We start from the raw sequence: 27,193 nt of genomic DNA, 5'->3' as shown, positions 1-27,193 counted from the left end.
ATATATATGTATATATATATATGTATATAAACCTTTATTTTACCAGGAAAGAAATTCATTAAGATTATTAATCTCTTTTACAAGGATGTCCTGAGCATATAGTATTCGCCGGGGGTGGCCTCTCGTGCTGTGGGGTGAGGAGGTGACGTGCAGAGAATCCAAGTGAAGCGCGGAGGAGCAACACTGTGTGGTGCTTGAGAGAAGTCCTGAGTTTAGTTAGTTAGTTTATTTGACAGGGAGAGTGCACACAAACATAGAAAAGAACAAGTCTGTGACTGATGCATTGCACAAAGAGTATATAGCTACAGCTAATTGACAACTCCAGTCCCTGGTTGGGCATTTCTATGCATTAAAATACATACAATTTATCAATCAAAATACAGTAAGAGTACCTACGTACTCATGCCTACATATTCATGTAATCTACCTAACAACCTCCAATTTCATATAATAAAAACTATACATTAAAACACAAACAATTTAAAAATCTAAATACAATAAAAATACAAGAATTTTCCTCTACAAATTCTAAAATAACTTTGCAACCCACAAATTTACATAAATATCATAGCACCTCCTCAATACCACCCCATCCTCACACATTCAGCTAACATACTAAAAACTGTAAATATAATACTAACTCACTAATACATACACTCCCACAAAGACTTTTGCATCCATAAAATCCGAGTATTAAAAATGATCACATCTTTGATATTACTTTAGCCAAGATTTAGTCATATAAACAAACTTTTTAAGTTCAGGTATAGCATTTACATGTGGGGGCAATAAGTTCCATAATGTTGTGCCTTTATAGGAAAAAGAAGTCTGACCAAACGAGGGTCTACATAGGGGAGTTAAGCAATTCTGTTCTAATGATCCTCTAGTGACTCTGCAACTGTTTTGCTTCTGTATAAACGAGCTCAGTGGATGAGGAGCTAACTTATTGATACACTTAAAAACTAATTTAAGAAAACCTAAGTTAGAAAAGCTTTCAAAACTCATTAAGTTATGTTTGTCCAAGATTAGACCGTGATGTGATCTTATTGGCTTTTTGTCCATTACTTTTATTGTTCGGTTATACAATAAGACCATTGGCTTTATAGCGGTGTAGTAGCCTGGGCCCATGATGTCCTACAATATGAGATATGAGAGAATATCATTGCATGCATATACTGAAGAGCAGCCTGTACAGGAATATAAGGTCTTATTAATTTGAAACAATTAAGGTTTCTTTTTACTTTTTTGTAAATGTTTATATGATTCTCAAATTTTAGATGTGGATCTAAAAACAGCCCAAGATATTTGAATTCTGTTACATTTTTTATAATTTCATCCTGTAAATAAATTTGAAAATTTTTATGTACATGTTGTTTTCTAATGGAAAAGCACATTGACACTGTTTTACTTAAATTGATTACTAACTCATTATTGAATAACCAACAGTTCACTTCCTCCATACAGGCAGACAAGACATCTGCCGCCTGTTGTGGTGTCTTAGCAGGTGCAAAAAATACTGCATCATCTGCATAAAGTTGACATTTTACACCATTGCATACAAGAGGTAGGTCATTTTTAAAGAGACTGAATAACAGTGGCCCTAATATAGAGCCATGTGGAAGTCCACTTTTGATGTTTAAAAATGAAGATTTTTCTTGAGCCACTTTAACACATTACTGCCTGTCTTGGAGATATGAAGTAAACCAGCCCACTGCTTCATCTGAAATTTTAAAATATGTAATTTTAGATAGCAGCCGACTATGACTTACTGTGTCGAATGCTTTTCTAAGGTCTAAGAATACTGCCCCAACCACCTTTCCCTGGTCAAGAAACTTCTTTATATTTTCCACCAAGCAGCAGTTGGTGATCTCGGTAGAGTACCCGGATCTAAAACCAAATGGTAATGGGTTTACATCAGAGTTGCTGCAGGCTACCATCCAAACTCACCTGGATAATAAATATTTTTTATTCTAGATCACGCTGTTGTCCCCTGTTGACCTGAAACGAGCTAGGACCATGCCTTTCATTTCAGGAGGATTTTCTGACTGCTCGCTCTGCTATTTGCTGCAAAGTATATGTTTCTGCCTGTTGATTCTGGACCCAGCTTCTGTTTCTCATGGGAGCATCCATCCATCTTCGCAGGGGGGCTGGAGACCCCTCAGCCCAACTCAAACTGCAGTTGGGCCACCTCGTCGTATTTGTTTGCCCATTTGATTTGTGACACTTTATGGTCTGAGACTTTTCTGCACCATTCATATTAATGCCATTATTTTCAGATCTCAGACTATCTGGAGTCACTGAATCTTATTAATACATCTGGATGTGCCCATCACTGCAACTTTCACTGTTTTTGAGTTCTGAATGATCGCATCTTCATTAATGTTTCTCATGGTTCAGTTATGGGGGCTAATTGTCACATTATCAACTCCTATAATTACACATCAGTCACGAAAAACTCAAGAAAATGTCTGATAATAATGTTGTTACTGATCTCAGGGATTCAGCCCAACCCTGGACCCCCCACTAATTACAGCACACCAAAGGATTTTAAAACCCTGTCAGAACTTAATTTTCTGCATGTAAACGCACATAGTCTTCTGAGAAAATGTGATGCCTTGAAAATTCTGGTCAGTTCTTCTGGGGCAGATGTAATCTTCATGTCTGAAACCTGGCTCAACAAATCTGTACTGAATAATGACCCGGTATTCAATGGATTTAACATCTATTGTGGTGATCATCAAAAAAAAAAGGGGGGGGGGGGGGGGGGTCGCTGTTTACATCAGAGATTATTTGGTTTCTAGTCTTGTGTTTGCTAAAACAATTCCAAACCAGATTGAGGCCTTAGCTGTTAACATCACTTTGAATGGAGGCCAGATCTTATCTGTAGTGGGTTGTTATTGTCCCCCCTCAGCAACACCTGAGGTTCTGTCCTCCCTGATGGAATTCCTTGGAAATTTAAAATTCAGAGATTTTTTTGGCAGGAGATTTCAACATTTTAGCATGGTGGCATAACTGGTAGAGCTGCTGCCTCTCAGCGAGAAGGTTGCCAGTTCAAATCCCGGTCCGTGGGCCTTCCTGGGTGGAGTTTGCATGTTCTCTCCATGTATGCATGGGTTTTCTCCAGGTACTCCGGTTTCCTCCCACAGACCAAAATCATGCATGTTAGGCTTAAGGCTGGCTGCTCATATCATCGCAGTCCCTGTGACTAACATCTTTAACTGGCCCATAAGCCAAAACTCCATCCCAGACGCTTGGAAAACAGCCTTTGTTCTTCCTATGCTAAAGGGAGGTGACCCCACCTCACTGAACAACTATTGACCAATCTTTAAACTCTGCATTTTAGCCAAGGTTCTAAAACTGATAAACTCTCAAATTAGAAATTACATGGACTCATTTAACATCTTACCTCCCCATCAATCTGGTTTCAGAAAACAACACAGCACAACAACTGTTTCACTGAAGGTTCTTAATAATGTTGTTGAAGCACTGGATGCTAAGGATTATTGTGCTTCACTTTTCTTAGACCTGTCTAAAGCTTTTGACACTGTGGATCATAACAACTTGTGTCATAAGCTCTCAGAAATCAGTTTCTCAGAACACTCCATTGGTTGGTTCTCTAACTATCTCTCAGATCGGAGGCAATGTGTTCAATATAATGGTACTTCCTCCATTTATTTAACAGTCAACAATGGCGTACCACAAGGCTCAGTCTTAGGACACACCCTTTTTACAATCTACATAGGTAATGTAGGTCAGAGCATTCTTGACGCATCCTTACATTTCTATGCTGATGACACAGTTGTTTATTGTCGAGCTAAAACAGTTGATAAGGCTTTTCAGGTTTGCGATCCACATTTGACATCATCCAGTCAGATTTGTTCCTCCTCAAACTTGTCTTAAAAGCCGATAAAACCAAAGGGATGCTTTTTTCAATCAGGAAGTCGGTCCCAGCAGTTCTTCCTCCGATTTTATCCTCAAATGGTGTTACGGTTGAGTTTGTTGATTCCTATTAATATTTGAGTATCTTGGTCTACTCGCATCTCTCTTTTAAGCTCCATGTGGGGAACCTAGTAAAGAAACTGAAAGTTAAGGGTTACTTTTTCAGAAACAGATACTGTCTTACTCTGAATGCTAGGAAACGCCTTGTAACTGTAACTTTCCTTCCCTCCATTGATTACGATGATATTATTTACATGAATGCTCCTACAAGAACCCTGCAGATGTTGGATGTTGTCTATCATGTTGCACTAAGATTCATAACTGGCTGTGATTATCGTACCCACCACTGCACCCTGTATTCACTGGTTAACTGGACATAATTAACTTAACACAGACTCTCCCACTGGTACATTTTTATCTTTAAATCACTTCTTGTTCTGCTGCCTTCATACATCTCCTACATGTCTCTGTGTGAGTGCAGCTACAGCGTGCGCTCTCAGGACATTATTACCTGCAGTGTCCCCTCAGTGCGGACTGAACTTGGCAAAAGGCCTTCTCCTACTCCGCTTCTGTTTCCTGGAATATCTTGCAAAAAGAGCTGTAGCTCTCGACCTTGACCTCTCTAAGTGGCTTCAAGAATCTTTTGGACTCCTGGCAAGGACCAATGCAGACATGTTCCTGTTTTTAGTTTTCTACATTCACCTTATAATCTAGCTGTTTTTGTTACTGTTTTGGCCATTCTATTTGTAAAAAAAAATAAAAATCATATGCCTTTTTATAATTGTCTATTGTTGTCGTTGTTGTCCATTGTTGTCATCATTCTTTGTTGAAATCAGGTCTCTCTTGTAAATGAGTCCTCGAGGCTCAATGGGATTAACCTGTCTAAATAAAGGTTGAATGAAAAAAAAATAGTGAGTACTATATAGTATAGTACCATCATCAGCTTTATTTTTAAAGCACTATAAAATCAGCCACAGCTGAAACAAAGTGCTAAACATCAGTAATAAATAAGATACAAGTTAGTACTACGAAAGTAGCAGTGTATTGTGCTCCTGGAAAACCTCCTGATTGTCCGTCTGTAGTTTTCCAAATTTTGTGTGTTCCAGACAAATTCTAATAGGTCATGTGGTTTGTATAGAACGCAGTGAGGTTGTCATTCTGTGAAGGAGGCCCAAGCCTTATGCTCGTGCTATCCATAAACAGTAATAATATAATAATTATTTTATACATCTTACAATACGGCTTTTAATTTTTATTGCGTTCTTTATTATTAGTTTTATTGCATTTTAATTGCATTTATTGTTGCTTTTAACTTAAACATGAAAATAGAATTCTACAACACGTTTCACTGTAATGCCTCAGAACACTGATTATTTTACTCTATTTTAAAATGGACTTTGGTTCTTTATCCTATGAACTAAATTAGGATAGTTCTGTGTTTCAAACATGAATAAAAATAATTTATATTTATTTTGCTGCATTTCTCAGACCAGACTCATAACCCTAATTGCTGCACAGAGGTAAAATCCATGACATGAAATACTGACACTGCCGCAGCTAGATGGGGCAGGGTCTCATTATGTTGCAAGGGATGTGAAATTTCCAATAGAGGCTGAGCGAGGGGGGAAAGAATTAGCTGGTGCTGTCAACATGGGGTCTGAAAAACAGAGGGTACCTCTGTCAAAGGTGTCAAAGTTCATGGACAGAGCATGACGGCATGCACCCCCCATTGCTCCGCTTCCTTCTTGTTTTTCCTGACGTGTTTGCCCCCACACCCCACCCCCTTCTCCTCTCACTCTGCCAATCTCTCCCTTTCTGTATCTTCAAATATCACTGTGAATATCACTGTGGGGCAGAAATCCCCTCATAGACGTCTGCGGAGCTGAATAATGAAAATAAATGAGCTGGAAGTAAATATGCAGGCTCGGCGCTGCATTGCTGCTCTATACAAGGCAGCCTATAGGCTTTCATCAAAAATTAAGATGGATTGTGTTGTCAAGAGCTCATAACAATACTGCCTAGTGTTTTATTTATCCAAAGTGGAATGTAAAGCCTTTTCATAGGTTTTAACCTGTTCATTCATTCCAATTTGAAACATTTTCTCTATGCTTCACTCTCGCAGGCAGTGTTTGTTTTTTAGTGAATAAGATGGTGATGATTCAATCTGTTAAATTGCATTTGATCTGTCATTTTACACATGCACAAAGAAAATAGCCAACATGTGTTTTCTTTTTTTCCCTCACAGTGGGAGGAACATGGGTATTGTACCTAGTGATGCAGTGGTGGGCCCAGCAACTCCTTTAGCAGCACCTCCCCCCAGCCTCTTGCAGCTCAGTTGGTGGTTTCATTATTTGTAATGCAGACCACTTGAAGACAACACAAATAGGGAACATGTAGCATGAATATGCCTAATATTTAAATATATATGATTAAATGAAACATCAGAGAACACTTTACAAGGGCAAGTTCAGAGAAAAAAAGCGCTGGGTCAGATTCATGCATTTTAGTATGAGTTTGCAGCACCATGTTAACTTTGATGCTTATGAGACAGAAAATTCACTTAAAAAAGCCTAATGACCAGTGCAGCAATTTAATAACCTTATATGTGCAAAAGGAAACTGCTACATTTCAGAAGAACACAGGTGTTGCAACAATTATATACAGGGGACGTGTACACCCCATTTAAAAAATGTTAATTTGCACCCCCCCCCCCCCACACACACACACACACACACACACATTTACCATGAAATATTAGTTTGGCCAGCTCTGTTTCTATTTCTTTGCGAACAAATCCATTCAACTTGATTAATAGGAGAATACAGTAGTCCCTCGTTTATCATGGGGGAGCCGTACCCTGAAGCCCCGCGATAACTGAAAAACCGCAAAACCTGCGCTGCTTTCTGCTACCTGCAAGCACTCTTGGCCACATCCACTTCTCAGCTCTACATGAGATCAGCTGATCAGCTTCAGGAGGAAGCTTATCCTGCAGTGTAGGCTGGACAGAGGTGCAGCAGGTGCTAAATAATTTAAAATAATTTATTTTAAATTAAAATTCCATGCGGATTGTGCGGCTCATCTGTCAATCAGCCAATTGTGTGTCATGTCCAATCTTACTTGAAAAAATGTAATAGCACAAGTCCACAAAAAAAAAGAACCGCCAAGTAAATGGACTGCACATATATAGTGCTTTCTATCTTATCAAGACACTCAAAAAGTGCTCTAGAACACAATCTGTGCCCTCATTTACCCATTCATACAGCGCTCTACTTGATCAATACAAAGACGAATCAGTGCTTTATCACATTCACAAACTGATGGGACACACATCGACGGCAATGTGGGGTTCAGTCATAGACATCGCAACCATTATATGTGAAGGGGACAAGTCCCCCCCCCACATTAAAAAAATTTTCATTTGGACACCCCCCCCTACTTTTACTATGAAACATTAGTTCAGGCGGACCAGTTTATTTTTCTTCGTGAACAAATCCATTCCACTTGAGAATACTCAAATCACTAAAACTCCACTCCAGGTTTTCCTAGTTATTTCCAACTGTAAACACAGCAGCCTGTTGCCACGGTCACAACATATGGTGGTCACAGAATATGGTGTAACACCTGCAGTGTTTCTGTGTTGTGCCATGCTCTCCAAATCAAGTGCTTACATAGGTAAGTGCAGATGGTTAACATTCCATTAAAATACACCAGAATGTAGGAAATTGAATCTACCTTTTTCAAAATGCATGAAAGAACAGGATGCAGATGTAAATGGGTTAGTTGAGATTTTGTAAGTGCTGATATAATCAGCATGCTTGAGGATGAAGCAGATAGCTACCTGACATGAGGAACCATCAGTCCTGCTGAACTGAATGCAGAGATTTATCTGGTTCAGAGGACCATATCATGAGATCCTGATCAAACCACTTTACTGTCAAGGTTTTGCGAAGGTCACTAATTGTGCCGCTCAAGTTGGCTGCATGTTGGAGCAGCTCTGTTACTTTCATTCTGAAATTTTGCTTTTAGAAACTTTAATTCCTCTTTTTCTGGATGTAAATCACATTTTTTGGATGATTGTTTCCTCTGGTATCAGATGCTGTGCAGCTAAAAGAATTTTTACTGAAACTTTTTTAGTTTTGGACATTTGTTATGATGTGTAACCATGGCAACAAGGCAGTTTTCTACAACCAACAGCAGCTGATTAACATCTCAAAAGCTCAAATAATATCTCAACTACAGCCCCAAATCTCAAATGAGTTGAAAGGATGTTCTGTGGATGCATTCTCATCTACCTGCCAGCTGTGCTCGAGTGCCTGACCACTGAGATCCTGGAACTAGCAGGAATCACGGCTCATGATAAGGGAAGGACAGGCTCGTTTCTCGGCACCTACAGTTGGCTGTCCGCAGCGATGAGGAGCTCGGCAGACTGCTGGGAGGAGTGACCATCGCTCTGGGAGGAGTTCTGCCTGGCATTCGGGCAGTCCTACAGCACGGGGTTAACTAGAGGCAGGCCGAGTCTGGGTGGATGAATCGGACAGTATTTGCAGCCAGTTTCTTAGGATCCACTGTGGGATGGACCTTTACAAGACATCCTTCCTGCCTACAGCCATCAGTAACTATAACATCTCTTAATGAAATCAGGATAACGAGTTACAAAAACAAATAATTTCCCTTTGGGATTAATAAAGTATTTTTTAATTGAATTGAATTGAATTTTGAAATAGGGCAGCACAATGGCGCAACTGGTAGAGCTGCTGCCTCTCAGCGAGCAGGTCCCCGGTTCAAATCTCGGTCCGGGGCCTTTCTGGGTGGAGTTTGCATGTTCTCTCCGTGCATGCGTGGGTTTTCTCCGGGTACTCTGGTTTCCTCCCACAGACCAAAAACATGCATGTTAGGCTGATTGGTAACTCTAAATTGTCCCTAGGTGTGAGTGAAAGATTGAATGGTTGTTTGTCTATGTGGCCCTGTGATGGACTTGCGACCTGTCCAGGGTGTGCCCCGCTCCTTGCACAGTGATTGCTGGAGTTGGGCACCGGCGACCCCCGTGACCCAAAATGGAAGAAGCAGGTAAAAGATAATGGATGGATGAATTTTGAAATATGTCCCTGTATTTACATAATTGAAAAACAATAAAAAGTTGTTGTATTTTATTTCACTAACAACGTTGCAACAATAATAAAACACAGCTGGTAAATGGTGTTTTGAACACACATCAAAATAAATAAATCCTATTTGAGCATAAAGAGTGTTTTCGTTAAGGAGGACATACAAGGTGATGTGATCAGCAGGAATTAGTACAGAAGAAGAACAAATTTTGATGAAACCTTTTTTTTTCTGTCAAAGCAATTAGTAGTTTTTGATTGCTGCAGATCTTTGATGAATACATTTTTTTTTCTGCTCCCGTTTTCTTTACCAACATCGTCTGTGCATTGTTCATTGCTAAACTGAAAAGAAAAAAAAGTTCTAAAGTTGTAGAATTGCAATCAAGGTGGCTGCATGTTGAAGTAGCTGTTACTTTCATTCTGGAATATTGCGTTTGAAAACTTTATTTCCTCTTTTTCTGGATGTAAATGTTTTTTGTTTATTTATTTATTTATTGGATGATTGCTTTCTCTGGTATTGCAGCTGGAAGAATTTTTACTGAAACCTTTTTTACTTTTGCACATTTGTTACGATGCGTAACAATAATAAGTTGGGTTTTTTTTTACAACCAGGAGCAGCTGGTAAACATCACAAAGGTCAAACATTACCTCAAATACAGCCCCAAATCCCAAATGAGTTGTAAAGGAGGCACCATGGATGCATCTCCGTCTACCTGGTGGAGGTGCTTGAGTGACTGACTGCTGAGATCCTGGCGCTGGCAGGAAACACAGCTCATTACAACAAGAAGACCAGAATCATCCCCTGACACCTGCAGTTGGCTGTCTGCAATGATGAAGAGCTCAAAAACCTGCTAGAAGGAGTGACCATTGCTGAAGGAGGAGTTCTACCCAATATTCAGTTGGTCCTGCTGCCCAGGAGAAGAGTTGCATTCGGGTCCAAATAATCCGAACCGACCCGGCCCCAGCCTGCAGCCATCATCTCCGAACTCCACCCTATCTGACCAATTAAGAGTAATTACAGGTCCGAACCCGAAAAAATCCCATCCATCCATCCATTCTCTTCCGCTTATCCGGGGTCGGGTCGCGGGGGTAGAAGCCTAAGTAGGGAGGCCCAGACTTCCCTCTCCTCATCCACTTGGGCCCGCTCCTCCAAGGGAATTCCAAGGCGTTCCCAGGCCAGCCGAGAAACATAGTCCCTCCAGCGTGTCCTGGGTCTTCCTCTGGGTCTCCTCCCGGTGGGATGTGCCCAGAACACCTCACCAGTGAGGCGTCCAGGAGGCATCCTAACCAGATGCCCCAGCCACCGCAACTGGCTCCTAGCGCTGTGGAGAAGCAGCGGCTCTACTCTGACTCCCTCCCGGATGACTGAGCTTCTCACCTTATCTCTAAGGGAGAGCCCAGACACCCTGCGAAGAAAACTCATTTCGGCCACCTGTATCTGTGATCTCATTCTTTCGGTCACAACCCAAAGCTCATGACCATAGATGAAGGTAGGAATGTAGATCGACTGGTAAATTGAGAGCTTCACATTTTGAGTCAGCCCTCTCTTCACCATGACAGACCGGTACAGCGCCCGCTTCACTGCTGACGCTGCACCTGTAGTGGACTAGGCCCATGTCAAAAACTAAGTCTAAGGTCAAAATCTTGACCTTAAGAACCTTGTGGGACAGGAACTGTCATTTCATTCATTTGAACTCAGAAATACAGGTTCACCCATCCTGAGACTTTCTTTCTTGAAGATTCAAGTGAAAAGAACACTCTCTTTTTATTATCATTACTATTTTACAAATGTTGATAATCAAAGTGTCTTAGTTCAAACCATTTTAGATGTTGCAGTGAACTAATCAATTTTATTAACTGAGTAATGATTTTTATTCTCATGCAAAGTTAGAACTCATGTTAAAAGCTGTTACAGAGTTTATGCATTTTCTGATTTCTGCCTTTGAATGAGCAAGTGTGTGCGTTTCCAAGGTTGGAGTCAAACGAAAAACAAGTTGTTATGTTAAAACTGTCATGTTTTAGAATCCTCTCAGACGTAAATATAGATGTTTTGCACCTGTTTCTGAAACACGCCAAAACAAAACTCTCTCTGTCTGTGAGAACATTTTTGATCTGTCTCATAACAATTCTCGCTGTCTCTAACCTCTTACGTCACAAAACACACCCCGTCTGGTCGTTTCTGACCAATGAACAACTCCCAAAAGTGAACCGGGAAAGAGTCTTTAAAATGTCAGTACTTCCTGATCTACTCAGAGTTCTAAGAGTTCTGGAGTTCAGTAGTTGCTAGAGTTCGGTGGGAGTTTTCTGCTGGAGAGTTTTCTGCTGGTTCTGCTCGAGTTCTGTCGGAGACAGGATGATCCTGACATGACAAAAGCTCTTCCGAGTTCCATGGGATTATAACTATCACTAGCTCTACTTCTGACGAGCTACAGCCACAATCAGGAGACGCTGGACAGGTAGCGTTTACGGAACTCCATATCTGCTGATGAATCTTCAGAAAGGTAATGGATCAAGTTTCCTACCAAGCGTACCGATGGAGAGCTGAGTTCTGATGGAGAGTGTCGATTCTGGTGAACACTTACTTTCCCTCACACACCATCTTACTCCCTCTAACTTCTTTCCATCTTTAAACTTTTCTATCAAGTAGAAACTCTTCCAGATATTTTAGAAATGTCTGTGTAAAATGCTCACCCACATTCATGTGGGTAAAAGATCATAGTTGTACAGTTTTCATAAAATGTCTGTGGTGAAGCAACGGAAAAATCATGGCCGTATGATTTTTCCTGATTGATTGCTTATGTTGTTATTTTCATAATTTGCCAAATTAATGTAAATGTTTGATGTTAAATTTTGATTCTGTAAATAAATGACCGCATTCATTTTGATGGGTCAAACATAGATGACGTCTCACGTTTGCATTTCCTTAAATTCAATGCACGTTTTATTCAGTCCAGAAAAATGAGGAACCCGCGTTAAATGATGAATATATCCCAGCATCTGTTCATCTACAACTGGTGGCCCGCTACGCGCTCCTAAATGGACTGTAACCGTGTACACATTGATTTTTCATGTTGGCAAGGTTGTAAAATAACAGTTTATCAGCTGTGCATGTTTACGCAGCGAGCTGGGGCTGCGCGCTTACAGCTTGGCTGTGCGTATTTACGCAGCGCGATGGAGCTGCGCGCTTGTGGTACGCTGGCAATGTTTTAAAGCTGAAAGTGTGAGTCATAAGTCTTAATGAAAGCTGAAATTGTACGCCTGTTATGTTAACTAAAAGCTGATGAGCTGTGGAAAACGTTGATTCTGTTTAAAAGTACTGAGGTTCTGCTGAAAAGACCAGGACTGTGGTCCAGTTCGGTTCTGTTGAGTTTGAACGAGTATTTTGAATAGATGGATAAACGTTTTAAAAGCTGAGCGCCGCCTCAGAACACAGTTAGGAGTTGATTCGTTACAATTTTTAACAGAAAAAGTGCATTTTGATGGTTTAAAAGACGATAAGTGATGAAAAAGTTTCAGGCTGAATCTAGCATGCTGGCTGTTGCTAACGCTTCGTGGTTGGCTGAATATTGCTGTTGCGTAGCGCTCTGATTTGCTGAGAAGGTTGAATACGTGCCTACGTAACTTCCGCTCAACCCTGCTCTGCTTTTCATTGGTTGAAAAAGACCGTGTGTAACGTTCTCATTGGATGAGGGACGTGTCAATCACGCCACCCAGAAATGAAATTCGTTTTCATAGGGAATGAAATCTGCTTTTTAACGCTGAAAAGTGCATTAAAACTGTGTTCTGAAACGCTGTTTAAATTCTTCGATGTCTAATCGCTAAAGCTTGGCCACGTTAGAGTTTATAATCCGTCATTAAATGATGCTTTTGAACTACGCTAGCGATGCTACATTTTAAGCTAACAAGCTAACGACCGGATGGATGACGTGTCACGTCACTTCCCCCAAGTCGGAAATGAGCTTTACCGTGCTTAAATTCACTAAATACGGCTGCAATATTGTCCCACAAAACTCATGTTTCAGTGTTATGAAGTCTGATTGCAATAATTTTGCCACGTTTGTGTACAAAATCCGTTCAGAAGTGTTGGTTTTCACCGAATCAAGCCGATGCTAATTTTAGCTAACAAGCTAACGACCGGACGCCACAGGAAGTTATAGCACCCCTTGTGGACAACACAAACAGTGTCTGAGTTAAAATTGTTGAGGTTCTACTGACATCTTGTGGAGAAGACGTGGGATCACAGGTTTCACTTCGTTTTAGGTTATTTTGGTGAAATTAAACGTGTTTTTTTTGTCTAAAAGGCATTTTTGAGTTTTAACCGTTCCTCAATGTTGAATAAACTCTGTTATCTTGCATTTTAAAAGTTATGAAGGTATTTATGCAGAGAGCATTTACCAATCAAATTTTTATTCACTGATAAATCCTTGAGAAACAGGTACATAATAAAAATTTAGAAACTTTAAATAAGATACAGTTACAGATATTCACAGAGTTGAATAGTTTACTCATTTTGCTAGAAGATAACGCACGTTTAATTGATAAATCACTACATAAGAGTAAACTTATCAAGAAAAAGAGATTTTTCTGATTTTCTTTTACCACCTAAACATTTACATCTACTATTTAATTTCTAAATAGCAGATAATGGCGGACGAAGAGGTAAACACTGACCCCTTACAATCCGAGGATGCGGTCCAGACAGCCTTACACATTTTAACAAATTCAATTATTGGCAAAAATTTGGAGGAATTGCAAGACCTTGATGACGATCAAAGACGTGAGGAGCTGCAGAGTTTATCAACAGCAGCTACAGTGAAGGAAGACACAAAATCAAGCCGCGTACGGTTAGCAAAAATCTCTGTTTTATGGATTCAAATACATGAAATGACAGCTTCTGTCCCACAAGGTTCTTAAGGTCAAGAGTTTTGACCTTAGACTTAGTTTTGACGTAGGCCTAGTCCACTACAGTCCCCCCTTTGGAAATCATCGCCTGTCCATGGAGATGAATTCCAACTATGGACTTACGCCGTCGATTGTCCTTGAAGCTTGATGTAATCCAGCAAAGAAACAAGAGTCAAGAGTAATCCAGCAAGGAAAACAAAAGTCAAAAGTAATCCAGCACGGAAAACAAAAGTCAAGGTAATTCCACAATGTTCTTGGTAATTCCATTGTGTTGATTATAATCCCATATCGTCTCGATAATTCCATTGTAGCAATGCTTTAACCCCTTGGAAACACAGTCTGTAATCCATTGGAAAAAGTCATATAATCCACAACGGTAAATCCACAACGATTGGAAGTGTTGATTAATCAGCATACAGAGGGGTACCCTTGGATTGAACTGAAGAAGCGGCCACCGGATGAAGAGTGGAGACCAACGTCAGGATTGCAGGTCGCCTCCAGCGAAGGTTGTCTCCAGCGACGTCCAGCCTGTGCCGTTCTGGTTCAATGTGTCATGCAATTATGTGGTTTAAGGTGGGCTTATGAAGGGGATTTTACATAAGGCCTTAAACTATATGCACCTGGTGTGTACGCTATAATGGTTGGGAACAGCTACAACTACCAGTTAAGGGGTGGAGCATGCTGAAAGGGGTAACTACAGGGGTTTAAGCCTATAGAAAAGGGTTCCAAACTATTTTTCCATTTCTAACTTGGGTTAAGTTAGCTTTACATGGCAAAATATAGTTTGGTTCAAATGTCTGTTGTCTTTTAGACGAACGACTTGAGATTGGGTGTTTGGTTTTCCCATAAATGTTTTGGAAGTCTATGGCGAGACTTATCAAAAAGAATTAGCTATCCCCCCGAATAGAATTGTTCGAGTAGGTTCGGCTTAAGTGTTGTGAGATCAATGTAGATTATGGTACTTAAAGTAGCAATAATATACATTGACTCCGCAAAGATTGCAATTTAATGAATGAACTGCATGTTGGCATGGTCAAAGGCTTCTTAGTCTCTAACTTACTACACACAAGATTCATTCTTACCTCAGAAACAACCAAAATCAACTAAACAACGTTTCAACACCGACAAGAGTAGTGACTAAGCATCTAGAAACATCGTTTCACTGCTCCTCCTCACCCTGGTTGTCAGTTTCAGTCACGTTGTCCCGTGTGAGTGGCTTCTTTGCGGACCCGCTTACGCGAGGCATAATCATATCGAGGTGCGCTGCATGGCGATCCACGTCGACTCGGAGTGACGTTTGGCCCCGGAACAGGGATGCGAGTATCCCACACAATACGAGGGTTATCGTCATTAGCAGGGCTATGATTAATGTGTCCGCGCTTGACCACGCATAGGTAATTGGTTGGATCGGGTTCTTAGTTGTGGACCTGAGGGACTTGAGAACTTGGTTTATTGGTTCCACGTCGACGACTTGGGTGCCTTCAAAACGGATCCTTCCCAGAGTCTCTGGATCTATGTCTATAGACACATTTCCTAGGTACTCTGAGTCATCCAGAGTCGCGTCCCATCGTTCCGGATCGAGGTGATAGAGCGTCAAATCACCAATGTGTATGGTTGTTCACTGGGGAACACTGATCCACATCGTTTTGTCCGGTAACGCCAAAGGTCTATTTGCCCCGGGTTGATCGTAGGCTATGATCGCCTGTCTTTGAGGAGCGTTCACTAGCCAACGAGAGCCAATTATTTCCGCTTTTGCATCTTTAGCCAGGTGTCGAGGCGTTACGGTCGTTGAGCACTTAGAATTTTCCGGAATAGGTGTTAATCCGCATATGCCCGCGGTTTTATTCCACATAAACGGTTTGCTCGGGCACAGATAGTGTATCTCCCGAGTGAGAACACACATCTGCAGGTTTGGAGCTAGGTAAACTGAGGGGTTGTCGTCGTGGTACGCAACCATCCTTGGTGTGTCAATTTGAACATGGTTTTCGCCGTGCCAATTGCCAACATTTACGACGTCCCTGAGTCTATATATGCCGTTTGAGGGAATTATCGGTAGGTTGATAATGAACGCCATTTCAAATGTTTTGTGATTGACGTAGATTGGGATTGCGCTACCGAGAGTGTAAGCCAGGTGTGCCTGTGTTTGCGTAACTTTTTCGTGCGTAGCGGAGCTGAGGATGTCGTTCACCATCTGTAGAGAGACTAGATACGGTGGGATCCTACCGGTGGCTAGTGTATCTACCGACGAACTGATATCTCTAAGCATGTCAGCAAAAATCCTATCCATTAGGTGTGCGACAGCGTAATCCGCTTCAACCTTAAGGGCTAACTCATTTACCGCATGTACGAGGGCTTTGATCTCTCGGGTGTGAGTATTCAGCACTAGAACAGTATCCTTTACGGTTTTAGTTACCTGTGTCAATTGTGTTAGTTGAAGGTTCATTTGCGCTCGGATCTTTGGGACCTCGCTCTCTACTTCATACACATGTTGTTTCAGGGACGTTATACGGACAGTGTTGTATGCGGACAAACCTAGGCTGAACAGTGATCCTAGTGACGATGCAGCAAGCAAAAGTCCGCCGATGCCGCGCTTCTGCCTTGTACTTATTCCACCCAACTCTTGTTGAGTGTAAGTAAATTTATGTAGTTGTTTTAGGATGTGTTGGATCTCTGCTTTAGCACCCTCTAGGGATACTGTGTACCATGGCCTGTTTAACCACTCATTTTTAATGTTCATCTACACACCTATCCACCTATCGAGCTCACGCTCCATTTTCCCCTCATTCGTGAACAAAACCCCGAGATACTTAAATTCCTCCACTTGGGGCAGGACCTCCTCCCCGACCCGGAGAGGACACTCTACCCGAATAAAATATGACATTTTAATTAAGCTTTGACTGCTTATACCACCTTATACCAAGTGCTTAAAGCACTTTGAGTGTCTTGATAAGATAGAAAGGAGCTATATAAGTACAGTCCATTTACCATTTCAGCCAGCCAGTCAGTGTGCAGTGAAATGGTGACGTGCGGCAGGTGTAGTATGGCAAGTCATGTCTACATATATTGGATTGTCAGGTCGCATGCGTCCCTGACACAATAAAAAGAAGCCCGACACCGACTCAGCCCACACATTAAGCACATTATTATGGTCTGGCCCGGTCCGAATTCGGGTTGGACGGGGCCAGTCTCCGGGTTCAGATTAGAAATGACAGCTCTACCCAGGAGGACCGAGAGACTCACTGGGTCCAGGTGATGGATCGGCATCTGCAGCCAGTTTCTTCAGATCAGCTGTAGGATGGAATGCTGCAGGACGGACTGCTGCAGATCCTTCCTGCACAGCCATCAGTATCTATAACAACTCTTAATGAAACCAAAATGATGATCTACAACAACATTTGGTATCACTTTGGGGTTGATAAAATATTTTGAATTTAATATAATTATCTGAAAATCCATGCCTTATTCTCACATACATATCAGGCATTTTGCTTCAGCCATTCTGAATACAAACAAACAGCTGAAGGACATATTTGAGTATAAAACAAGTGAATTGAAAGGAAAAAGGACAATGACGTCAATCTTTTATGTGAAACAAAGATACACATCTGGTCTACCAGTTCTTGTTAAACTTGAATTTCCCTTTAATAAAATCCAAATATACAATAAAACAACTAAGCAAACTGAAACAATGACCATGTAATCATATGCTACAAAGTTTATCAAATTTCAATCTATCATCTTCCACTTATTCCAAAGTTAGGTCGTAGGGGCAGCAGCTTGAGCAGGGAGGTCCAGACATCTCTTTCCACAGCCACCTCTTCCAGCTCTTCTGGGAGGACCCCAAGGCGTTCCCAGGCCAACCGAGAGACGTAGTCTCTTCAGCATGTCCTGGGTCTCCTCCCAGTCAGACATGCCTGAAGCACCTCCATAGGGAGGTGCCCAGGAGTCATCCTTACTAGTTGCCCAAACCACCTCAGCTGGCTCCTCTCAATGTGGAGGAGTAGCGGTTCTACTTCGAGTCTCTCCTGGAGAACTGACCTTCTCACCCTATCTCTAAGGGAGAGACCAGCTACTCTGTGGAGGTAACTCATTTCATCCGCCTGTATCCGCAATCTCATTCTTTCGGTCTCTACCCAGAGCTCATGACCATACATGAGGGTAGGAATATAAACTAACGAGTAAACTGTGCTTTGCCTTAGAGCTCTTCTTTCTCTTCACCACAATGGACCAGTATAGAGTCCACAGTTCTGTAGATACTGCACCAATCCGTCAATATAATGCTCCATTCTTCCCTCACTCGTGAACAAAACCCAGAGATACTTGAACTCCTCCACTTGAGGAAGAACTTCACCCTCAACCCGAAGAGAGCAATCCACCCTTTTCCTGCTGAGGACCATGGCCTTTGATTTGGAGGTGCTGATTCTCATCAGTATATCAAATATATAATAAATAACATTTACAAAATGAAAGCAATTAAAGGGATATTATTACTTGACACTCAAGATGATTTTGATCAAGTTTTTGTTTGTTAACAGAATAATAACCATATCAAGTTTAAACAACTATATTATTCTGTTGGATAAATGTATTATCCTATCGTCATCTCATTAATCAAATAAGCCACACAGAGAATGCAAGAAGATCTTTTCAACCCAGGTTTACTTCTGGCAAGGGGTGCAGCATTGAAAACAGGCTTACAAGGATGGTACATTGAAGCTCCAGTCACAAGGTCTGCCCACAGACAGCATAACGAAGCATCTATTTAAGGTTTTTAGTCAAGATGACCATTGCTTCACAGCGCACAGATCTGAAGGCATCAGAAGTTAGTTTTCAGGCTCTTCTCTGAGTAGACAAAGACTCTCTTGACTTCACACACATGGTTCTACATTAATTCAACATTAGTAGATGAAAACATCCATAACCTTTACATAAAGTCCCCAACACATTCATTAAAACTGTAAATGATATAATGGGACAGATTTCAAGATAACTGTGTGATTTTTTTTTTTTTTTTTAATTTCCAATTCAAGCAGTTGTTTTCAACTTTTAAATTATTTGGTAAACTTTTGCAAAGTACTTACACAAACTTTATGCTATTTTAACCATTAATTTATCAAAATGTTCAACTACATCTGGATGGTATAGAGGTAGGATAGCTGATTTGGGACCAGAATGTTGTGGTTAAAATCCTCGTCATGCACACATGTCATGGTGTCCTTGAGCAAGACATCTAATTCCTAATTGCTCCCCGGGTGCTTACATACTGCTCCACCTGGATTGTATCCTGTGTGATGGTTGAGAACTAATTTCGTCATTATATGGAAACATACAATGATTCAATTCAATTCAGTTTATTTATATAGCGCCAAATCACAACAAAGTTGTCTCCAGGCACTTTACAGAAACATTCACATACATAAAAGCCAATTAGTAAAGTTCTCCATCTAAGGAATCCAGCAGACAATTGAATCTAGGCTTCATTGCAGTCTCCCATACTGAGCAAGCACAGTGGCAACAGTGGAAAGGAAAAAAAATCCCTTTTAAAAGGAAGAAACCTCCAGCAGAACCAGGCTCAGGACAAGCGGCCATCTGCTTTGACCGGCTGGTTTGAGAGGACAGGAAGGAGAGACAGATGAACACAGAATGGTAGGTCCAAATAAAGGTCCAGGTATACCTGAAAGACAAAAAAAAAACACGTTAAGGATAGAAAAAATAATTACAAATACAAAACAGGTTGAGCAGAGTAAGTAAAGACAGTAGCAGAGTGAAAAGTGTGGTCAGTTTGTCCTCCAGCAGTCCAAGCCTATAGCAGCATAACTAAGGGACAGCTCAGGAAACCCAAGCCAACCCTAACTATAGGATTTAGCAAATGATGACAATACATAGCACTTATACTTACTTGTACATCAGGAAAAGTGTGTTTTGACTCTAGTTGTTTTAACCTTTATGTTTTTTCAAAATATTTGACTGATTAAAATAAAAGTTCACATAAAAATACATTGAGATATTTTGAATTACTTCAAAATAGTAATCCTTTTGAAATCAACTTTAGCATACTTGCCATATTTTTGTCCTCCAATGTTTCTTTTAGCTTTTGTTTATCTTTCTGTTACACTTTGCTCCAGTTTTTCTACATTTTGATAACATTTTCCTACTTTAAGCCTTTAACCATTGTTCTGTTTTTTTTAGCTAACATTCTGCTTTTTTTTGTCAAACTTTTGTTTTTCCATGTGTTTAGCACAATTTAGCTACTGCTTTGCTAATTTTAGTGTTTACATATAACTTTCTAATTTTATCTATTATTTTGTATTAATTTTAGATTATGTTATGCTATAACATGATATAATTAATAAAAATATATCATGTTATATTATTATACCTTCAGAGTAATCTTTGCTGCTTTAAACTGGCTTTTTTTTTCATTTGAGTCAATTTTGGTTTTACCATCTGTTTTGTTAATTTTTGCTAAAGCTGAGCTGTTTTTTAAAGCAATTATTTTGCTAAAATTACCTACAGTTTTGATAATTTTGGTAACTGTTATACTAAATTAAGCTACTTTTGCTAATATTAGCTTTAGTGTCTGTTGCTGATTTAGCTCATTCTAGATACTGTTAGCTTCACATTTTCCATTCATCCATTAACTTTACCTGCTTCATCCTTTTTGAGTCACAGGTGTCACTGGTGTCCATGCAGGTATTGCTGTTCGAGAGGAAGAGGACACCCTGGACAGGTCTCCAGTCCATCACAGGGACACACAGAGACAACCAACCATTCACACTCTCACACACACCTAGAGACAATTTAGAGTTACAATCAGTCTAACATGCATGTTTTTAGTCTGTGGGAGGAAACAGGAGTACACGGAGAAAACCCACACATGCATGGAGAGAACATGCAAACTCCACCCAGAAAGGTCCTGGGCCGTGACTTGAACCAGCGACCTTCTCACTGAGAGGCAGCAACTCTACCAGCTGTGTCACTGTGCCATCAACTTCAGTTTTTCAAATTTTATGTTTAGCACCTGCTTTTTTAATTCAATTTCTGCTGCTTTTAGTTTGTACCTTTTTTTCCTGCTGTTTTAGCTTTGGTTATGATCACTTTGCCCTTTATCCATGCTTGTTTAAGGATCTGTTCAGCTTGTTTTAATGTTAACAACTTAGTTTTTGTGTTTTAAATACATTTCAGTAAAGTTTATTAGCACCAAGAATTCATGCAGCAATTTCACATGAATGTATTTTTTAGTTTTAAGAAGATAATTAAAAATATAAAACATATTATAAGGTTCCCCAAAAAATATTTTCTTGTCTTTGTGCACACAAAGCAAGGATGTTTTGGCTTTTTATTGTAAACTTCTCATCTCAATTCTGCAAAGCAACTGTTAAAAAAATTAAAAAATAAAATAAAATAAAAACTTATCTGTAAATTTTGTAATTATGAAACTTGACATCTGTTCTTCTAAATGTTCTGGGTTCTTGCAATTTTGAGGTTGCGGATTCGAGCCCGGGTTGTGTCAGAAATGTCATCTAGTGTCAAACAATTGCCAAATTGTACATGCAGAGTTCTCTCGCACCCCTTCAGAATGGAACGATAGATAAATTAATTTTCTTGTAAATGTTGTTTTAAATGATAGTTTTTACCCATGAAAATTGGCTTCTGCACATCAGTGTCTTCCTACAAAAGTTAACCATTAAATTGTTGAAGGTTCTGATTGTTAGTTGTTGCTTCCCTTAAGCTGTTGGCTGTATTGCAGGAATACATTATGGTAGTCAACACAGAGGAAGATTGAGCACATGGTGCATCATTATCAGGAGGGGGTGGGGGCTTGTGATTTATTGCATGAAGATTTTTCTCCCAGCTCTTACCAACACAGTTGCAGCAAAGGGATGAGAATAAAGCAAGAACATCTTCCATTTTCTACTTCAAGCTGGTGTGGAAACAACATCTGTAACTGCCCCTCCCCTGCTAGACTTAGGAAGCGCTGGGGGCACAGCTCCCTGTTGGTAATTAATACCAGCAGCAGGTTGGAAGAGGGCGTTTCTCTGTGGCAGGTTGCTTTTTGCGTAGGCACTCTTCCCCAGAGATGATGCTTTGCTTTGCTAGTAGAGCTTCACCATGCGTCTTTGTGGAATCATTTCCTCTTTATGAAATTGACTTGGAGCATTCCCTCATTCAATAAAGGCTGGGTGATACCGTGGTGTCTGGGTGAAAGCCGTTTCCATAGCAATTCAAATATTGCTGCAATGAAATCTGAGGTACAATGGGAGACTGGTGCCGACACACCGTCAATCATTTAACAAAGGAGGAAATGGGGAATAAGCTTCTCTCCACTTTCCTACAGTAATACAAGTGCACTTGACAAAGATGGAGTGTTATCACTGAGTGTGAACATACAGTATGTGGTTTCAACAAGCATGCATGCTGTCTATTGCAGCTCGTTTCTGTGACTGTTGAGGTGAAACAATTGATTTCCACTGTTAAACAGAACCAGTTCTCCTGATCTATTGTTCTTTACTGCAGAAACCTTGACACATCAACTCAGTTGAAGGAAGACGCTTAATTAATTAACAACAAGCAAATGATTTTTCTGGACTTAAATTAATATATGGAACTTCAAATCATACACTTTTGAAAATAAAACATCCCATGAATGGAATGCATGTTGTCCACCACTTTCTTCTGTAGAGATTTAGACTATGAACTTGTCTTTCATTAGTGGGAGGAAACCAGGGTGTCCAGAGAAAGCCCACACATGCATGGAGAGAGCAAACTCCACCCACAAAGGCCCCTGGCTGTTATGCGATAGAGCGTCCTTCTCATTGAGAGGCAACAGCTCTACCTACTCTTCCACCATGCCACCACAGAAAAACCATGTCAACATGGAAAACTTTTGTTTACAAATAACAGGTAAACAACCTTATGTGCAATCTCATGTGATATTTCAATATTTCCTTGATTTCACATGATCTCTTAGAGCCTGTCAGCTGCTACCACAACAAATTTTAGCTAAATATTTTTGATATTCACTGAGGTAAAGCATTTTAGTGTTGGCTAATTCTAATTTGCTCTGGCCATTATCTTGAATTTTGAAAACTTAACTGGTTATAGATGTGCATCTAATAATTACTTTTTGGATGAGGTTCATGAGCTGCTCTGCTAACGAAATATCATTGTTTACATCAAAAATGATTGCTAAATCATTGGGTGGTGCTCAGAGCATGTGTTAGGGATGATGATCAGTAATTACCAACACATTTTAGCTCAATATTCTTAAAATTGGAAAAGTTAAGACTATTTTTATGTTTTCTAAGGTCTGTTGACTGAGGTAGCCTTACTGATTTTGGTTGATTTAGGTGTTAGTCAGTTGTACATGTACACCCAATGCTTTCCTAAACTGATTAAAGTTGTAATAAAATTCAAGAAGTGTTTCATATATTAGATATTTTGCTAGCAGACAGGAAAAAAAAAATGATTCCAACAGATAGTGTAAACTGGGGGCCGAGATGGTGTAGAGGTAGGGCAGCCAACTTGAGACCAGAAAGTCACAGTTTGACTTCCCACCATGCCCACATTGTGGTGTTCTTGAGCAAGACAGCCAGCATGATTGCTCCCCAGGCTCTTACATAGCTGCCCACTGCTCCACCTGGGTGTATCTCACGTGTGATGAGTTAAATGAACTTATTTCATCATTGTATGGGAACATACAATGATGACAACACATAGCACTTATTTATCTTATATAAAAAAATAAATTTTGACAAATTAAACCTGTCTTGTACAATATTTTAGTGCTTAGAGTGTAAAATGGGGACAGTGTTAGATAAAAAAAAATATCCTTGCATTATTTTAAAGGAGCCACACACGATGACAGTGAGCCTCCCCACCATCACAGACATGTACATCTCTAGATGCAGGAAGAGGGCCACCTGCATCTTGAAGGACCTCACTCACCCACTTTTTGCCCCACTCCCCTCAAGAAGGAGGTTAAGGAGCATTAAGTGTAGAACCACTAGACTAAGGAACAGCTTCTACCCGGAAGCTGTTAGACTCATTAATATCTAACCAGAATAATCACTGTGAAAAAAAATCACATCATGTTGCTGCTGATCTGTTTCATGTTGATGTGTTTATGTGTGCTCATCTGCTCACAAAGACTCATGGTCATGCTGCTGTTCGACGTATTGTTTTTATGCCATTAGTGTAGCTGCTGCCTCTCAGCGAGCAAGTCCCTGGTTCAAATCCCGGTCCAGGGGCCATTCTGGGTGGAGTTTGCATGTTCTCTCTGTGCATGTATGGGCTTTCTCTGGGTACTCTGGTTTTCTTCCACAGACCAAAACCATGCATGTTAGGCTGATTGTGTAACTCTAAATTGTCCCTAGGTGTGAGTGAGAGAGTGAATGGTTGTTTGTCTCTATGTGGCCCTTTGATGGACTTGCGACCTGTCCAGGGTGTACCCCGCCCCTCGCACAATGATTGCTGGACATGGGCACCGGCGTCCCCCGTGACCCAAAATGGAAGAAGTGGGTAAAAGATAATGGATGGATGGATGCTATTAGTGCTTAGTGTATATTTAGTTGTTTTTCTTAGTTCATATCTTAGGATCCTATTGCTGCTTTTCTTTTAAATTTTGTTGTGGGATGTAACTGGGGCCTTGTGTACATAATCTCGTTCCACCACGTGTACCACATATGGTGTGTATGACAAATAAATCTCTTTGACTCTGACAGAAGATTTTTTAAATCCAGTTTTACTTTCAGATTTCATAACAGGCTTATATAAATGTTTCATTGAAGCCTGGTCATGAGGATATGCACCGGACAGTATGCAAGAAGTGTTTATTTATACACGATTATCAGCTACAGGTCACAATGACCTCTGCTTCCCAACTTACAGACTCGGAGACGACCTTGGAGTTACCAGCTGCACATGCAGTATCAAATCAGCTCCTCATTCAGCTTTCTCTTGATGACTCGATCCATGGGCAGTTTGTGGGCAGTTAACTTTCTCAGGTATAGTAATTAAAAAACATCCATAAACCTTAACCAAAATTCCCCTGACAGATACATTTCAACTACTATTATTCTCAGCTCATCCATCTATCCATTTTTTAACCTGCTTCTCCTTCTCCTTCTCAGGATGCAGGGAGCTGGTGCCTATCTCCAGCAGTTACTGAATGAAAATCAGGAGACACCCTGGACAAGTGTCCAGTCCATCACAGGGACATATAGAGACAAACGAGACAAATTCACTCTCTCACTCACACCTAGGGACAATTTAGAGTTACCAATCAGCCTAACATGCATGTTTTCGGTCTGTGGGAAGAAAGTATGGAACCTGGAGAAAACCCACAGGTGCATGGGGAGAGCATGTAAACTCCACCCAGAAAGGTCCCTGGCCAGGAAGCAATGCTGTGACCTTCTTGTTGAGAGGTGACAGCTCTGACAACTGTGCCACAATATTTGAACATTTTATAGAGTACATGTATTGCTAACAGACAGACAGAGTTGATTCCTACAGTTAATGCAATAGTTAATATTAAAAACAATAGTTAATGGCAAATTTGTAAAATTTACAGATTTTTGTCCATTTTTGTGATTGCTTTTCTCTGGCGGCCATCTTGATTCAGGTTGACTTCAAATCTGATGTAGATATCAACCCAGTGAAATAATTATGACGCTTCCATTATCTGTTTAGTGATCCATGAGATAGTTTCAGTACAGATGAACGAACAGTTACAGGCAAAAACATTGTCGCCTTCAGCTGAAGGTAAAAATAAAAATGTGACATGGCATGCATGGTATGTATACAAACCAAGTACAGCAAATGAGGAAAGGCCAAGGTTGCTACTCATATCCTGTGAAATAATTTCCCAGTAGATAATTAAATTTTGCAGTGGTTGAATGCAGCACAATGACTGTGTGATCATGCAAATAATTGCCTGTCCGCTTGTACCAGGGCAGAAAGGTTGACATCTCTTCAAAGACAAGTGAGAGCATCTACGTCTACGCACAGACATGTTTGGATATGAATTCATTACCGTGTCAATGGACGCTTTGAGTAAACATCATCAGCTTTCTGATAAGGAAACTGTCTTACAACAGCTTCTCTACAATGGAAAAATATCCTGCTTTTTTCTGACCAGGCCCTCAGGCTGTCCGCTCAGTCCCAGATGAGATTTGAAGGTGGTGTACCAGTGTTACCCTTCATTCACTGCTGCACAACTCTCTCTGGGGAGGTGCATAGGAAGCTAATAGAATTGGGCCCATGGGATAACAGAGGCATTCCTTTGTCTGTTTCAATTAAATGACTGGGGGAGCCATCCAGGGTGGAGGGATGGTGTGTGTGTGTGTGTGTGTGTGTGTGTGTGTGTGTGTGTGTGTGTGTGTGTGTGTGTGTGTGTGTGTTTGGGGGAGGTGGTGGTGGTGGGGGGTGGGGTGGTGGTGGGGGGGCAACTGTTTGGTAGCCGGGCAAATGCTGCCCACAGGGGAGTGGGAGGATAGGTAATAACCAGCAAAGTGGCTTTAAAGGGGCCTACAAACAATCAATAAGTTTGGATCCAGAACCACATCTAATCAAGTCTTAACCCCTGAGGAAAATTTAAAAGAAACAGAAGAAATCAATAGAAACATTCCTTCACATTTGCTTCATCGTCTTCCCAGTTTCTTATAAATGCATGTTAACAAACACTTGTTTTCATCCATGCATACGTTAGCTTAACCCACATTTTCCTTTTCAGGTGGCAATGGTCACTGGTGCCTGAGAGACGAGAAACACCCTGGACAGGTGCCCAGTCCATCACAGGGACACATAGAGACAAACGAGACAAACAACTATTCTCTCTCTCACTCACACCTAGGGACAATTTAGAGTTACCAATCAGTCTAACATGCATATTTTTAGTCTGTGGGAGGAAACTGGAGTGCTTGGGGAAAACTCACGCAGCATGGAGAGAACATGCAAACTCCACCCAGAAAGGCCCTCGGCCTGGATTTGAACCAGCAACCTTCTCACTGAGAGGCAGCAGCTCTACCAACTGAGCCAACATGCAGCCCCCTGTTTTAATCTGAGAACATAATTTATTTTCAAGTAACGGCACAGCATTCTTTAAAGACATGCACATTCCCTTCCACATTTCATGCCAGACTGTGATTTCTTGGAAAAGATGATTTTAGTTTGAAGTTTTAGCCTTTTTGGTAAAACCTTAAAAATAACAGAATACACAAGCCCAAGGAACATTCTGAAATATCATGTTC

Source organism: Nematolebias whitei, chromosome 7 (assembly GCF_014905685.2).
Source record: "Nematolebias whitei isolate Nwh7 chromosome 7, NemWhi1, whole genome shotgun sequence".
NCBI classification, from domain to species: domain Eukaryota; kingdom Metazoa; phylum Chordata; class Actinopteri; order Cyprinodontiformes; family Rivulidae; genus Nematolebias; species Nematolebias whitei.
Note: the sequence above shows the minus strand (reverse complement) of the source record.